General features: G+C 47.5%; 1 protein-coding gene across 1 annotated transcript in view; it reads left to right on the forward strand.

Moving 5' to 3' along the window:
- The first annotated feature begins 2,033 nt into the window (after positions 1–2,033).
- The window catches only part of LOC146775765 (tubulin polymerization-promoting protein family member 3-like), a 251,814-nt gene continuing 238,318 nt past the window's right edge, over positions 2,034–15,529 (forward strand). The window contains exon 1 of the mRNA XM_085638852.1: positions 2,034–2,053. The gene's annotated coding sequence lies outside the window, so the exon portion shown is untranslated. The remainder of the gene's footprint in view (positions 2,054–15,529) is intronic.

Raw genomic sequence — 15,529 nt, forward strand, 5'->3', positions numbered from 1 at the left:
CTGTATCAGATAGTGAAAGTAAATTAATCCTTCTTTTTAGAATCACAGGATTATTATCGCTAATACAATTTGCCCCCACCTGTATGTCAATTAGAAAAAGTATTCAAATATCCGAAATGAGAAAGTGCTCAATATTGCTATTACATTGTCTCCGTATAAAGGATGAAGGTTGGGGTAAAAGTTAGGGCTACACCAGTAAACTACATATATATTTTATTTCATCAGGAGGTAATTTAGTGCTGAGCCACAAGGGGAATGTTTAAAGCGTATCATGTTATTGCGCTTAGTATCAGTAATGCCACACATCTGTTTTGAAGGGAAGGCACATTCAGCAATATTAAAAGTCCCCGCCCTAGCTACCAACAAATCTTTACAATGTCAATCAATAAAGCAGTCCAAATTTGTTTTCCAAGGCGTTAACCATATCAGCCCTGGTGGGATCGAAAACATTGTTATAAAAATTGATTATTAGAATATCTTAGTTACCTTCTGATGCAAGCAGCATAAATTGGTAATAGGGCGACAGTAGAAAGGCTTTTTGTGTTTTTTACTTTTAGTGCGATTCTTGTAGAAACTAACACAAGGAGGCCACCTTTTGCCCTGCCCATAGACAAACGTGTGGCTGCTGCGCAGTAAGATGCAAACCCATCTAAGTCAGTTCAAGTTAAAAGTCAAGTCTCCTAGATACATACTATTCGAGCCGTTTTAACATAGTTTGCCAGTCCTCTAGATTTGTTTTATTAGTCAGGCCAGCAATGTTCTATGACACAATGGTTACTCCAGATGGACCTTGGTTAATGAGAAGAGAGGTTGCTTTAGCTGGGAAAGCATGTCTTTGGTTTGTAAATGATGGGTTATAGGCCATTAATTATGTTACAGTAGTTGTCTTCTCTGTAGTTACAAAGTCAATATCTTTGGGGAATGTGAGTCAGTCCAACTCATTCAGACCATCTAGAGGAGTGAATAAGTTAATGGTGGGGACGGGGAAGCTCTGAGCCGGCATTCTCAATATTTCAGTAAAGGGCCTTTGTCTTGTTATTTGTGCCAGAGGTTCGTGGGGTAAAATAATCCAAGGGGTAATGTTTGTATATTGCTTTAAAAGCACAAATTTCTAGGATGCATATTCTGTAATGATTGGAAATGTACTTGACCAAATGGGTATTTCTACAATTCAGTACAATGCAGTCCCCTTCCAATGTGTTTTTTAGAGTTTCCAATTCACCCCACTCTTCTCATCATCAAGATTTCATTGAAGAGAATATCTGTTTCAGGTCAGCAGACAGTTTTAAAGGGTTTGTCATTGAGAAGGTTACCAATAATCCCAGAGGTGGTGACCTCAATAGTGTGTTTAACTTAAGAGAGTGTAGATGGATACATCTGATAGACATGGTAAACCAGGACCTGACAGAGCTGGAAGAAATCACTAAACAGGTAGCCTTGTCTAACAATTGCTAAACACGTATTACATACATGCCTGTAAAAACATTTGGAATGGTATTCAAGGTCTGAATTTGTATTGAATTGCATTTAACATATCTTGCAATTATCAATGATTCATACCAGATGCTGCATATAACTTATTTTGCATACTGTCCTGTAATTCATGCCCCAATATTTATCCCCACTAGTCAACACTAACAATGAATTGCTGTACATAGCCTCTAGCGATGTAATTATTCAAATGCAACAAATTTGTATTCTCCTTTTTATGCAGTGGCTGTCCTTGCTTGTCTAAAATATTTGTCATGTGAAACAAAAACGCAGTTTCCATTAAGAAGATTTGTTAGAATAGAAGGCCGTTTTATACACGCACTAATTGGTTCACAATACTTTGTGGCAAAACTGTAGAGCAAGAGCGCCCGTAAAACTCTTCCAAAAAGCATAGAACGCTAACACTTCCGACTGCCACCTCAGAAGCGTGACTTTTTCAAGAGTAGGGAGCGTAAACGCACACGCCGACGTGGGGCTTCTTCTTTATTCATTGGCCAGTCACCGCCGCGCGCTTAGATCACCATCTCAGTAGGCGGGAAAAAGTCCCGATGAAGTTATTAAGGTATGTAGGACCCACGAACCCTTTCCTTTCTTTTCTTATACTCAGATTGGCGTTTAGGTACGCGGTGCTGACCCACTGCTCAATATTTATGTTTTAGTAATCTGGAACGGGAAGAGATGCATGAATTATTACCTTTATCAGCGCCTTTTCAGTAATTGGGTGATCTTTATATTTAGAGGAAATTCCGCCCATAGTATTATGTGTTTTTTTTAACTGAAAGGAATTATTGTATTCTCGTTCATGATTGCAGGTGTAACTTGCACAAGGCACTCCCTGAATTGTTGGGCATTTTGAGTCATCGCTCTGGTTGGATTTTGAATTTACATATTAGGTGGATATATGTGGTTTCACAACTAATAATTAACTGTAGGGACACGACGACTAACATTATATTATATATCTCAAACGTGTAGGTCGCACCCCACTCATTCCTGTTGAAGACCCGTTCAGATGCATAGACTATGAGATAAAAAATATTCTTGATGTTTTAAGTTACTTGTACTGAATCTCCACTTTCTATGCCCACTTGTTTAGATTAATCAGTCCCACTAAAAACGAGAGGCTGTACAATTGGATACATCGGACAGGTTGTCAAAGCATCTTTATTGATTATTTGTCATTTTTTTATGTGTTTGTCTGCTTGCACAAACACGAAATGAAAAAAGTTACTTTTATTTGATTTGGTTTAAATCATAAAAGGGCGGTACGACCGCTAATGTACATAAAATTCACGAGCAAATATGCTGATTTGTTGGTTGCTTTGAATCTCATTAAAACGTATAATAAAAACAAGTTAATACAATATAACATGGATTCTTACAGTCCTTTTGGTAGCCAGCCATGCTATGAAAGGCATGCTTCTTGTGGGGTTATTCTTAACCTATGCACGGCCAGGCGAGGTATGCGATCTCTCATAGAAGCCCTGTAGTGTTCGGCACGCGCGAGGCGTTCTAGCCTTCCGCGCTGCCGAGGTGCGCTAGCGCTGACGCGTGACGTCAGACGCTAGCGAGTTAAAATAAAGAGGCGTGGCCTCGACGAGTCAGTCGGAGCCGCGTGTGTAACACAACTATACCGGCTCCCGTGTATTATTTAGCGCGCTCGCGCTGCCATGCTTTCTAGGCCATTAGAAGCATTACACTGGCGACGAGGGGTCAATTGAGCCCTGCTGTGCTATTTTGGGTGCCCCACATTGCACACCTTGTCCTCCCATGGTGCCTGAGCCTATGTGTGCTGCTCCCCTCATGGTGCCCTGGCTGAGCCTACTGTGAGGCCTGGTGGGGAACACTGCAGGTGCCCGGAGGGTCCGTCCTGACTTCACACGCTGGGTGTGCCCCGGTGCCCCAATCCACAGCCTGGAAGGGGTATGTCTCGCCCAGGTGATGCCGCACCTGCCCCCACGAGGTGTTTGACGACGGCCGCGCCCTCCCCCTGATCCAGGCCTATGACGGGGGTGATCGCCTCGAACCAGAAGCGCCTGAGGGTCCCGCGGACGACGTCTGGAGGTAGGCGCGCCCACCAGTTGGTACAGCAGCGCAAGGAAGGCCAACACGCAACGCCCGGAGGGAGTGCACGCCTGGTGGCGTCGACGCAGAGGAGAGGTAGCTAGCTTCCACCGCGTGCTGCGCACGTGCCAAGATGGCGTCGATCCCCGCCATTGAGCCGTTTGTCGTTGATGGTGCCCCGTCATCCCTCGCCCCGCGCTGGAAGGATTGGACAGACCGCCTGCAATTTTACTTCGAAGGGGCTGGCATCGCGAGGGAAAGGCTTAGAGCACTGCTGCTCCACCTAGGAGGCAAAGACATCCACCGCATCTACAAAACTCTCGTGGAAGCCACGCCGAAAACGTACCACACACTGCTGAACGCGCTCAACGCCCACTTTGAGCCCATGGCGAACAGGGACTATGAAAGGTTCAGCTTCCGTCAGGCCAAACAAGAGGCAGATGAATCTCTGGATGCGTTCCATGGCCGGCTGAAGGAGCTAGCCAGCACGTGTGGGTTCCGCGACGAACAGGAAGAGATCCGAGGGCAGATCATACAGGGGTGTTACTCGTCTAAGCTTCGCGTCACGGTCCTCCAGGAAGAAGGAAAGCCCCTGGCGGACATCCTCACCCTCGGACGGTCGAAGGAGCTATCGCAAGCGAGAGCCTCGCACATGGAGGCAGCCCTACATCGCCCTGTGAAGACGGAGCAAGTGCAAGTGGCGGAAACGGTGAACGTAGTGCGGCCAAAAGGGAGGCAAGCTGGAGGAAAACGACAGCCGGAGGCAAAGAAGAAAGACTGCGGGTACTGTGGCGGCCAACCCCACCGCATGCAAGACTGCCCGGCCAGAGGGAAAAAGTGCGGCGCCTGCGGGTGGATGGACCACTTTGCGGCGGTGTGCCGGTCCACCAAAGCCAAGAAGGAGGCGGCCCATGCGGTACGCGAAGAGGCAGACAGTGAAGACATGGACGACGACACCGGAGAGTACCCAGCCCATTATGTGTTTGCAATCCATCAACCACAGAAGAAGAAGCGCAGACTTCCGAAGTGTCGCATACTAGTCCAACAACAAGAGGTAAAGGCGACAATCGACACTGGGGCCTCCATCGAGCTGATGGCCGCCAACGTCTACCACCAACTGCGAGCCAAACCCCCGCTGAGAGATCAGGGTGTTCGCATACGGCCAGAAGACGCCCATTCCCCTCATCGGGTGCTTCCAAACAGAGCTACAACATGGCGAGAGGAGCATCAAAACCACCGTCTATGTCACGGAAGAGGGCAGCGGAATGCTGCTGAGCGGGCAATCGGCCGAAGAGTTGAGGTTGATATCGTTTGCCATGGCAGTTCTGGAGGAAGAACTGGACACCATCCTGGAAGAGTTTGGAGAAGTCTTCAAAGGCATCGGATGCCTGAAAGGAAAGGAAGTATCCTTACACATCGACCCGTCGGTCCAGCCAGTGGCGCTGAGGCACCGGCGGATTGCTTTCCACCTGCGGCAGAAGGTGGAGGAGGAGCTAGAGGCCCTGGAGAGACAAGGCATCATCGAAAAGGTCAGTGGGCCAACCCCGTGGGTATCCCCGATCGTCATCGCCAGGAAGCCGAAGCAGCCAGGACAAGTCCGCATCTGTGTGGACATGCGCCTCCCCAATGCTGCGGTCAAAAGAGAGCGACACCTGACGCCCACTATTGATGACATCCTGGGGGAGCTGAACGGGGCCAGGTGGTTTTCAAAGATGGACCTAATGTCAGGCTACCACCAGCTACCACTTCATCCGGACTCGAGGTACATCACTACTTTTTCCACCCATGTGGGCCTCAGACGATATCGGCGCCTAAACTTCGGCATTTCGAGTGCCGCCGAGGTATTTCAAAATACCATCAGAGAGGTGCTCAGTGGGCTCCCCGGCGTGCTCAACGTGAGTGACGACCTGCTCATATACGCGTCAACCATAGAGGAGCACCACCAGCGATTGAGAGGGGTCCTCAAGAGGATTCAGGAGTCAGGCCTGACCCTGCACCGGGAGAAGTGTCAGTTCCTGCAGAATAAGATCAGTTTCTTCGGATATGCCTTCTCGGACCAAGGGGTGGCCCCAGACCCGGATAAGGTGAAGGATGTCCAAGATGCCCCACCTCCGACGAACATATCGGAGGCCCGGAGTTTCCTGGGCATGGTCAACTTTTGCGGCCGCTTCATTCCGGACCTCTCCAACCTCACTAAACCCCTCAGGGAGCTGACCAAGTCGTCCACCACGTGGCAGTGGGGCCTGGAACAGGAACAGGCGTTCCAAGCGACGAAGGCGGCCCTATCCGCGGACACTACCCTGTCATACTTCGACCCGGCAAAGCCCACCAACGTGGCAGTCGACGCGAGTCCGTTTGGGCTGGGAGCGGTCCCGACACAACGCTATGACAATGAGGAATGGGCCCCCATCGCCTACGCCAGCCGGTCCCTGACCGAAACAGAGCAGCGGTACTCTCAAATCGAGCGAGAAGCCATCGCCATCCACTGGGCATGCCGGTACTTTCATGTGTACGTGTATGGACATCATTTCACAGTGACAACCGACCACAAGCCGCTCATTCCTCTATTCCAAGGGTCGTCCTCGAAGCCGCCGCCCCGGATTGAAAAATGGATACTCCAACTACAAGGGTACGACTACCGGGTGGAGTACAAACCAGGGGCCACGAACCCAGCGGACTACCTGTCACGACACCCGCGGTAAGCCACGTCAGAGGAGAAGGAGGAGGCCGAGGATACGGAGGAGTATGTCCGGTATGTGACGGAGCGGTCACGACCCCTTCCAATGAGCCTGGCCGCAATAATAGAAGCATCAGAAGGCGATGAATGTGTGAGAGCAGCAGTGGAGGCCGTCAGATCGGGGGATTGGAGGACAATTCAAGCCTCGCTCAACAGACGGACACCCCAAGCCAAGCTGACACTAGAGTCGTTCCTGAGGGTGAAAAGTGAGCTGTCCGTTGACGCCCAAGGATGTCTTCTGCGGGGTCCAAGACTAATCATGCCGGCCAGCCTCGCTCAACAAGCAGTGGACCTCGCCCACCGGGGACACCAAGGAGTAGTAAAGACAAAGGGCAGGCTCCGAGCCAAAGTATGGTTCCCAGGCATGGATGCGATGGTGGAACAGACGGTGAGAACCTGCACGTGGTGCCAAGCCGCAGGTCCGCCGGAGCGCCCGCACCCAGTGGCGACCGAAGACAATCCTCGGCGACCGTGGGAGTGCGTGAGTGCTGACTTCGGACATCTCCCCGATGGGCGGTATGCGTTGGTCATCATTGACGACTTCACCAAATACCCAGAGGTCGAAATCGTGGGGAGCCAGACAGCCACGGAGGTGATCGCGAAGTTTGAAAAAACCATCGCCACTCACGGCATATTCGGGGTGGTCAAGACCGACAACGGACCGCCTTTCCAAGGGCAGGAGTTTGCAGAGTATCTCAAGAGCTGGGGGATCACTCCTTGCAAGATAACACCACGGTGGCCCCAGGCCAATGGAGAGGTAGAGAGGTTTATGAGGACACTCAATAAAGCCATTCGCATCGCCATGGCTGAGGGGTCTCCACTGGAGAGAGCGATCTACAGTTTCCTGCGCGAATACCGTTTGACCCCCCATGTCACGACCGAGGCAGCGCCAGGAACAGCCACCATGGGGAGAATCGTAAGTGACACGATCCCACACCACCCTACTTGGGTTCCGGCACAAGCCACCAACGAAAAGACATTAGCCAACCGGAGGCGCTCGAACGACCACGCCAGCCTGCGAAGAGGAGCGAAGGAGTCCAGGATACAACAGCAGGATCGAGTATACGTGAGGGACTGCTACCCAGGCAGCAAGTTCAGACTTCCTTTTGAACCTCAACCATGGGTGGTCACCCGCCGGACAGGCACGATGGTGACCGCTCAAAGAGGCGCAGAAACAGTCACGCGAGATGTGTCCTTCTTTAAAAAAGTCCACCCAGGAACACCGCCACGTCCCGGGGCCGAGCCCGAGGGGCCGGATCCCGACCAGCCGAGAGGAGATCAGGAAGTGGAGGACGGTCTGAGCGAGGATGGGGGTTCCCAGCCCGTCCCAGCCACCCCAGGGGGTAACCCGCCTGGCAGCTCCCCAGCCCGGGTAGAGCCGAACACCCCAAGGCGCAGAACCCCCGAGGTGGTCCCTTCCAAAGGCGGCCCGTCCCGCTACAACCTGAGGAGGAACCCGGCACCGTCATCCCAGCTGGCGGACTATATGGTGTGACCCGCAAGGACTGGCGGACTGGTAACAGACCCATCGTTTTTGCTTTTATGTTTTGCTTAATGTTTATAAAGGTTGGAAGGAGTGTAGTGTTCGGCACGCGCGAGGCGTTCTAGCCTTCCGCGCTGCCGAGGTGCACTAGCGCTGACGCGTGACGTCAGACGCTAGCGAGTTAAAATAAAGAGGCGTGGCCTCGACGAGTCAGTCGGAGCCGCGTGTGTAACACAACTATAACGGCTCCCGTGTATTATTTAGCGCGCTCGGGCTGCCATGCTTTCTAGGCCATTAGAAGCATTACAAGCCCTAGGGCGATAGGCAGCTATAGCTGACGGTGCTCATTTCATATGAAATATATGGTTCTAGAAGATGCGGTCTTTGTTTTTATATTTCTTGTATGGAGTGCTGTGGCTAAAAATAAGTTCAACTTTGTGATCTAAGATGAGGTCCTGGTACCGTTGATGATTTCCAGTTATTTCTCCGAGGTACAGTGCATTGTGCTGTAAACAAGTGGACTGCAGAGTGTTTAATTGCACTTTATCACCTTGCGTGCCCAACTGGTTCGAGTTGTCTGTCGCTCTTTTCTAGTTCATTTGCCGCTCAGCTCAGAAATGTTATTGCCTTGCATGCCAATAGTAATGTTGAGCCTCCTAAGCATTTTATTACGGCAGATCTGCAAGTCCTTATTTGTTCTCTTTTCAGTGTTGGCCATAGGAGTACTTTCCGTATGCATAATAGTGCTGGACAAATGCATAGTAGATGGAGCAGTGACTCATCTCCTTGTCCACAAAGGCGGTAATCCATTGAGGGCTAGGCCTGTTTCCATTTTGGGATAAGATCTTTCGATGGATAAACTTCCAGTCTCAATAAAATCAGTTTCCGCTTTTTGCTAATTGCAAAGTGTTCTGACGGGTATGGTTGAGGTTTTAGCATTTTATATGTTGGCATCACGATCCATACATTGATTTTTGAAGTCAAAGAGGCTTTATCTATTTCCTGGGATTGTTGCTTGATATTTTTATTGACTATTCGTTTAAACTCCATATAGGATGATATTGTGTGCCAAGCTTCCTCTAGCTTTAGAGCTGCAATGGATTAATTTAATAATGGGTAAACTGAGTTGCTCAATCTAGATTGCCTTTCAACCTCCAGCCAGCAGTAGTGTGCCAGGAAGTCTTCATCCGCTGCCCTCATTCTCCAATAGTATTTAGCAAGGGCACCTTGTTTTGGCCGGATCTGTTTTTTTATCCCGAATTTCAATCTAATCTGGGCTTGTGAAATGTGGCGCGGAATTCAACATAAATTCTTGAAGAGGATAGTTTGCGCGGTATTTAAGATTGTTGAGTCCTTTGTGTTTAGCAGTTCCGATCCATACGTGATTAATGGCAAGAATTTTGCTGCCATGACCTTTGGTAAATGAGTTGTCGAACAGTCCATACGATTTTTTTTTTTTTGTTGCAAGATTTTAAATGCAAAAGTAGCTGTATTGCTTTGACTTTCCGCAGTTCTAAATATTGCTTATAGTTGAGAAGTTGATCTAGTAAGACACCCAAATATTTATGTTCCCACCTGGTCCAGGGGGTTACTGTTAATCGTCCAGGTAAATTTCGGTTGTTTTTTATGTGAGCTAAAAAAACACATAACCATAGATTTTTTGAAGTTTATAAATAGTTGAGCTGAGGAAGTGTATTCTGCTAGTTGGTTTATCAATCACCGTGGGCCTCGAGGCGTTTGGGAGAGCAACACAATGTCGTCCGCATATTGCAGGCTTGATTTTCGGACATTTCCCAATTTTGGAGGGTCCCCTAGTGTTAGACGGAGGTTACTATCTAGGTCAGCTGTATAGAACACACCCTTGTTTTAAGCCGTTGTTGGTAATAATTTTGTTTGTTAGGCTTTGACCGTCCCCCATTTTTATTTGGACACATGTTTTTGAGTAGAGATTGATTATTGCGTCTAATAATTTTGTGGGAGCTCCCCAGAATTTCATTTTTACTCATAACATGGATCTAGTGTCACACCTACCTGAAGCCTGAACTGATATCGGTGCTGGGCGCGCGACGGGCGCGGTGGCAGCGTTCGCTCGCGGCCCACATGGACTACATTTCCCAGGAATCCTGCTTCCGGGTAGAGGCGCGCGCGCGCTTTGATGACGTGCCTACCCAGAAGCCTCTTATGCAGGAGGGCAGCGGTGAGGCAGTGCTGCGAATTCTGTTCAGCAAGACGCCAGAGAGAGGAAGACCCCCGCTGACGTGATTTCAGTGGCATTTGAACGATAACATGCAGGGCGGTAAAGGTGACGTTGTCACCGCTCTGGGGGCATAATTTGATATTAAATGAGGATGTGATTCGGAGCGCTTTGCTCAGGTCTTAGCGTTTAACAAACACTAGAGGTAGGCAGCGATACCTACCCACGTGTATTGTACAAGGAATACCTATTCAAGGTGGTTAGAATTGGATTATCACAGGATTCTTTATTCATGATATTTCGCTGTGCTGCTAACAGCAGAAGAGTGCTAGGCATGGGAGTTTAATGCCAGTACCATTTATATTAATTTGTGAGGAGTATTGCTAAAGACTTATGTGTCTCTTGTGATCTTTCTTCATAGCAGGGGCTTTGGTGTGAGTTAGGCTCAACGCCCCTCTGTGATGCACGTATAAACAATCATTGTGGTGGGTACAGTCTGAGTGCGTGTGGTGCGTGAGTAGTGTGTGCCATTGTTGTGTGGAAACTCATGATATTGTGTCTTTTCTCATTCTGCATATAAAGAGCCTTCCTATGATACGATACCTTCATCAAAGAATTGGTATGCATGAAAGCAAGTTCTTTTTGTTTCCTTTACAGGTAGGTACTGCTCTGTATATGTTAAGTGTATTAAGAAGTGTGTTACAGGACGTGGAACATGCCTTTAATTGTGTTTCTTGTGTTGTAGGTCTCCCTCCCTGCTGTCCCCATCCTTTCCTTCCCTCGCTTAATCATTCCTACCCCCTGCGCTGTTATAGCATCAGAGAATGGAGCGATTGAGAGGTGGACCCATTTGAGCAACGCACCGATCCTGGGAGTAGGGAATAAACCCTTTACATCTAGGGACCTTGTGGAAGGCTGCTTTGAGGTCTTCTAAACAGGTGTGCAAAACTTTTGAGGTAGCAATAGCTTGGTTGGCCCGGAGCGTGACAGCGGATACGTTCGTTAAGAGTGTCCATCCTGGCTCAAAAGCCTGTTTGTGTGTTGGGGATCAGTTTTGTGTTATCGATCCAGTCCTCTAGATCTTTCAACACATTTGCAGCATACATTTTTGCCTCCAGATCAATGAGAGCTATTAATCTATAATTAGATGGGTCTGAATGAGCCCCTGATTTGTATATTGGTTGTAGGATGCTTCCTCGCCAAAAGTCTGGAATGGTGCAAGTCTCCAATGTGTGAGCGAAAAGCGAGGTTAAATGGTTGTACCAGAAAGCTGAATCTTTTTTGAATAAGGTGTTAGGCCAGCCATTTGGTCCCGGGGCCCCATCAGACCTTTGTTTTCTTTATGGCATTCAATACCTGTTTCTGTGTGATCTGTAGATGGGAGAATAATGGGTGAGACCCTGATGTTTCAAGTGGATCTGGCTAGAATTTGCCTTCTGGCTGTTTGACTTGAGGGGTGTCGTGGTATCTGTTTTGATGTGCAGGTTGTGAAATCTATTTTATAGTTGCTTAAGAGACTAGGTCCTGGGAGGTCAATCTCGGTGTAATGGCCGACCGGGACTCTTTATTTGGAGTGTCCCTAGAAGTTATTGTACCTGTCCATCTCGCCTTCGATGTATCGTTATTAATGGGTGCGCCAGAGACTGTCTAGGTGTTAAATGTGGCTACTATATGAGGTCTCCATGTATGTCCGGTTATATCAGAGTTAAAGTGCAGTTTTTTTCCGTTTGATAGGAGAATAATGTGAGCCCAGAACTGTTTTGAGTTTTGTTGCTGGCTGACATAGAGCATTTTCGTCAAGAATTGCTCGTTGTATATGCGCTTTGCTGCACAAATCTCCTTTTTTTGGTCCCTTTTAATTTGTTCAATTATTGTGAGGGACTGCCGGGTGGGTTGTAGGGACTGAGTTCGTATTTATCTGAGAGCTTTATTTAGTTGTCTTTTTTTTATCCTTAGTGTATGTGTGTACCGGGCTGCCCTGTTGATCCTGGAAGGTTTTTAACTTTTAGGGTTTATCAAAAACCTTTTGTTTAGACTGTTGACGTAAGATTCCCAGGCCTCTATCCCTAATGGTTTTGCGTCAGTAGGGGCCAATAAAGCAAAGCATGACTCCATGATTGCATCTACGTTGTTTTTATTCCATATTAATCATTTTAGATTGTAGAGTTGGGTAGATAGTGTAGGGGCGCTAGCTGGCTGGGACCTTTCTTGGATGTTGGTTAGTGTCAAGAATTGAGGATAATGGCCACTGTCTGTTTTTCCTTTATTTGAAAGTTCGTTATGAAAGGGAATAAATCAAGATCCGCTAAGGTGAAGTGATTTTGCCGTCACTCTTGTGAACGCTGCCGGCCTTTCCTGTGGACTTCATCCATTTAGGGTGAACAATGAAAGTGTGTCCAGTAATGCAGCGCATCTCTTTCCCGAAGTATCACATCTGGATGTATTGCCCTGCCTAGCCTGCATGTGTATTGATAGATTTTTTTCCTGGGCTTGCATCAAATTCATATTGAAATCTCCGTACAATAATATGTTAGCATGTGGATAAGTGAGTTTTAGGGCTCTGTGTGCAGCAACCAATTGTTGGATGTTTCTTCCCTTATGCTTGCATGTGGGATGAATGTAGATATTCAGGATTAACAAGGTGGGGGAGGGCGAGGCTGCAAGTTTAATACATTGTATCCAGAGGGAATATAAGTCGATATCTTCTTCTTTCCATAGGATATCTGTTGAGATGTAAGTCGATAGGCCCCCTTTTGATCTTCCATGGGTTGCTTCCTTTTTGGCTGGATTGAGATGTTTTTTGTAATCTACAATTGGGGTCTTTGTTGACTGCCATGTTTCTAAAAATAGCAGTATGTCCTGCTGTCGGATAAAGTCGATTTCTTCCAGTTTGGAGGCTAAGCCATTCACGTTCAGGAGCAGATTTTGTAGCCCTGTAGTGTTTTGGGTTTTTTATAGATTTTTGTTCATGCTGCTCCTTGTTGCATGTTTAAAAGACTCAACTGCTGATTATCCTCGTAATTGGCTATTTCAGGGTGTGAAATTGTATTTGTAATTCGTCTTATTGTTTGAGCTTCACCTTTCGTTTGGTCGGGATTGTCGGGACCTTTTGCTCCTTTTAATATGCCCCCTGTAAAGTAGGGCTGTTGTAGTGGGCTTGGATAAAAGGGTGGTTCCTTCCGCCTTTTTTAGTTCTATAACCCATGATGCAAAGGACTCCTTGTGCCTCAGAATCTGTTCGGTGATAGTGATCTATCCAAGTGGCTGTTGTGATTTCAGACCCTATTCGATTTGGATTAGGTTTAAACTCTATTCTTTCCAGATCCCTGGATTCAATATGTCTGAGGGCTGGGAGAGTTTATAGTAGCCTTATTACTGTGCATCTGTTCAGTATATCATGGGCTCCCCTCGAGGTGTGATGTGGGACCAGCTCTATCTGATTGTGGCATTTGGAACGAGAAGTAAACAGTTGTGTTTTTATTCAGTCGATCGGGGTCCCTTTTGGTGCTTCTTTTGGGCCTTGACGATATGATGCCACTTGGTGGATATATTCAACTTGATCTTGTTGAGTGTGTTCGATGGTCTCTCTGTCCCTCAGGGACTGTAAGTTAGTTTTGATGTCCTTGTTGACGCAGCGCTCCTCTGTGACTCCAAACCCACTGGTTCCATCATCCTGAGTGCAGATTTCACTTGTTTTTATCTTCAGTTCCTGTGGAGTTTGGTTTATACCAATTTTTTTTAATATCATTGCTTGTTGTGTTATTAGGATCCCACCTAACCAGAGGTCTGAATATATCGTATATCTTACTTGTTGGTGAGATTTGATTTTTTTGCAGTTTAGGGTTTCTTGGAGCGACAGCCTCTTTTGTTGCTGAGGTGTTATGGTCCAGTGTGCTAGCCGCGCCCCTGATACTTTCATTTCGTTTATCATGTCCATTCTGGGTGGCTATCGATGATGTTTGTGGGCAGGACTTGTTTAATTTACTTTTCCTTGCTTTCCTCAAGCGTTTTTGTTCCCGCTTTGTGAGGGGTGTTTTATGACTCATTTGTTCCTTGCTTTCAACAGCTTCCTTTGGTGAATTCCCTTGGTTAGGAATTGATGCTGACCCTTCTGGGTGTAGTTGTTCATTCAGTTGTTCAGACTCTTTCTCAGCGTCTGGTGAGGTTCTACTTTCGCGGACTTGGGACTTGGCTATCTCTTTCACTCTTGGGTTATTGCTCCTGGGGCTTTTCCCACCGACTCCGTCCGTTTCCTTGGGGGTCTCTTTCCATAGTTGGTGTAGGCTTTGTTTGTGCTTCCCTGAATGTCCCAAACAGCTCTGACATTATGGTTGGGACCCTTGTGAGCTTATCAATTATTTGAGGACAGTGGCAGGTATCATATGTAATATTCCGCTCTTGTTGTACCTTCGTTATCATGGTGTTTACGTCATGCAGCTTTTGTTCTATTCCTTGAACATGTATTGCTAGAACATTTAGTAGCTCGACTTGGGTAACTAGCTTGCCGGCATAAGTCATGGCAGATCCAATAGTTTCCATGTTCCCTAGTAGCTGTATCCAAACAGATCTAATTGGTGGGCATACTTGTGCTTCCGTCAAAGATTGCCCCCTTGTTCCTTGATGTTTTTTGATCGTGCGTTTTCGTGAGCATTTTGTGATTCAGAGGGAAAGGCTGACGTGAGTTCTTCGACCTCATGGGGCACAGGCCCCTTTGTCTTTTGTTGAAGTGGTCCCTGTTCTGACTGCTGTGCTGTTTGGGATGGATTGGGAGATGTCTCAAGCTTGGCAGGAACTTGTTCTTGCCCGCAGGTTATTACAGCCCCCAGTTGGTCGAGTGGTTGTGGGTCTGCCAGTGAATTGGATAGTACACAAGAACTTAAAATACTGTCTTGCCAAAACACACAGTCGTCATCGGGGCACTGTAACCCGATTTATTGTTGCTGCTGTTGGTGTTGGCTTGATTGGGCAGGACGGATCCATTGACTGGACATGAACTCCCAGGTTGAGCCTTGGTCAGTATGGACTAAGGCCTCTACTGCCAGAAGGTGGTGTCCTTGATGGACAATGAATGAGTTCAGACAATTGCGTGTAGGACTGTCACAGCTTATGCCTTCTCTTGTTATGGGCGAGAGATCCCCTTGGTCCGTACTTTCCTTCTTCACTATTTAAATGTTGCTATTGCCTTCTCTGTATGTATCATCAGTGTTGTTGCCTGGCCTGGCTCCCTCGCATCCTTGGCTTCTTTATAGGCTTTGTGCTTCTCCGGGCATAGTCTGTGGCATACTTTTAAAAAGTCTGTAATAAGTGCCCGCTTGCTGGATTTGATGCTGGTTTTATCAGGTGAGCAAGTGGTGTGGGTGAGGATTGAGTCGCCTTCTTTAGTGATGTCTGTTACTCTCCATATCTTTATCTTGGGTTCGGTCGGGCTCTAATTCTGAGTCCTGGGATCTGCTGAGGCTTTCTATTACTTGTTAGCCCCTTTTCTCCCTTTTAGGTTTTCCTTGCAGTTTTCCTACCACAACTCTGATTTTTCCTGATCTCATGGCGCGTATGCTGTGGT

The sequence above is a fragment of the Triturus cristatus genome, chromosome 12 (genome assembly GCF_964204655.1).
Source record: "Triturus cristatus chromosome 12, aTriCri1.1, whole genome shotgun sequence".
Classification (NCBI taxonomy): domain Eukaryota; kingdom Metazoa; phylum Chordata; class Amphibia; order Caudata; family Salamandridae; genus Triturus; species Triturus cristatus.